At 34.3% G+C, this 1,804-nt stretch overlaps 1 non-coding gene across 1 annotated transcript; it reads right to left on the reverse strand.

Moving 5' to 3' along the window:
• Positions 1-335: 335 nt before the first annotated feature.
• LOC126078626 (U6 spliceosomal RNA) lies at positions 336-444 on the reverse strand. Its single transcript, XR_007518111.1, has one exon. It is a non-coding gene; the product is annotated as a U6 spliceosomal RNA (small nuclear RNA).
• Between the last annotated feature and the right edge of the window lie 1,360 nt (positions 445-1,804).

Here is a 1,804-nt window from a genome sequence, read left to right on the forward strand (position 1 = left end):
ATAATCTTTCTCATTGTCCATTTTTTTAGCCAAATCAGCTCTGCATTGTCCTCTCAACAGGCCCTCTTTTTGTCAGCTTACTGGAATCTACTCGTTCATGGTCTCCACCAGATCAAATACTCTTCATTGCCACATTTTCACACCCCATCTAGCCTTCAAAGCCAGCTCAAATGGAAAGCTTTTTTTTGTGTGTGTGTGTGTTTTGGGTGAAAGTTCACAGCATAAATTAGTTCTCATTCAAAAATTCATACACAAACAGTTTTGTGACACTGGTCGCAATCCCTGCAGTGTGTCAGCACTCCCCCTTTCCCTTTCCAGCCTGGGTTCTCTGTGTCAAAAATCTGGAGCGCTTCACAAATTTGCATGTCATCCTTGTGCAGGGGCCATGCCCATCTTCTCTGTAATCTTCCAATATTTTAGTGTACATGCTGCTGAAGCAAGCACTCAAATGAGAAGCTTTTAATGAAATTATCCTTGTGAATGCTTTCTTAATTCCTACACACACACATCTAAGCCACGCAACAGTTTATATATGTGTCTCTGACACCATTTAGTATTGTCTGATGGTTGATTATATATACACATGCAGAGGTTAGACTGTAAACTTTTTAGGAGGTTGAAACTTGATCTATAGCAGTTAGCACAATGTCTTACACATATTAGAGGTTTGAAGAATATTTACAGAATAAATAAATGAATGGATTTCTAAGCCACAGCTGGTTATATGTGCATAAAATTGTGCTTGAATTTTTAAAATTGGCAACAAGTTTAATTAACTTTTTTCATATCCTAATATATCCGATGAAGGCATTGCTTAGTATGTTGGTCTCACATATCATATGCAAAGAAACTTTATCAAATTTAGTAACATATTATTTGCCAAAAACAAATATATTAAGTCATAATTATATCTTGCCTTCTTACAATGGGTTATTCTCAAACTATGTATAAGGAACTCAAACTAAGTATAAAGAACTAAATCGTTTTTGCTCTATTATTTTAAATTATAGAGAAAAGAAAAAAAACTTTGAAAATAATTAGTATATAGCTCTGACAAGTTGGATTTATTTAAAACAGTACACAGAACTGAAATAATACCAACTAGTGAGTAATATGTTAATACTTTTAATTATCAAGCTGAGTTATGACTAGTTAGGAATGGGTTCACTGCAATGCTGCCATTTAAAATAGGAGAGGTGAAAATGCCTATTTCTGGTAATTCAAGCTTGATTTTAAAACTGACAAAAGCCCATTTCTTTTTAAAAGCCTGTTAATTACTACTGGGGAAAAAAAGAACATAGAAATAGAATTAGTTATCTCACATATTTTCTAATAAACTATTAATTATAGTATTTCTTTTGGACTGTAAAAGGTGCAGGCCAGGGCGTGTGAAGAATTTGGAAACTAAACCTGTTAATTATTTAATCTTTTAGTTTTGCTGCATGGCAGAAGCATCCAGTACCAATTTTATGGGCTTATCAGATCTCTGACAGCCCAGATTTATGATCTTCCCATACACAAAATCCTGTTGCCCAAGCTCTACCACAAAGCTTTCAAGACAAAAATGGTGCAAAAAAAAAACTAAAGGGAGTTCTTTGGTTAGAAAGCCAATAATATCAGGTATCAACCCAAGACTAGAACACTGGACAGAGCAAGCAGATGTCAACCCAGACAGGAAAATCACAAAAATAAATCAAGATAGAAAAAACACCCAAAACAGGGAAACAACGATGTTATTACGTAAAAGCATACAACATTAAAACAATAAACAGGCACCAAGAAAAGTAGTCATAGATCTTTCGTA

This window comes from Elephas maximus, chromosome 6 (genome assembly GCF_024166365.1).
Source record: "Elephas maximus indicus isolate mEleMax1 chromosome 6, mEleMax1 primary haplotype, whole genome shotgun sequence".
NCBI lineage: Eukaryota > Metazoa > Chordata > Mammalia > Proboscidea > Elephantidae > Elephas > Elephas maximus.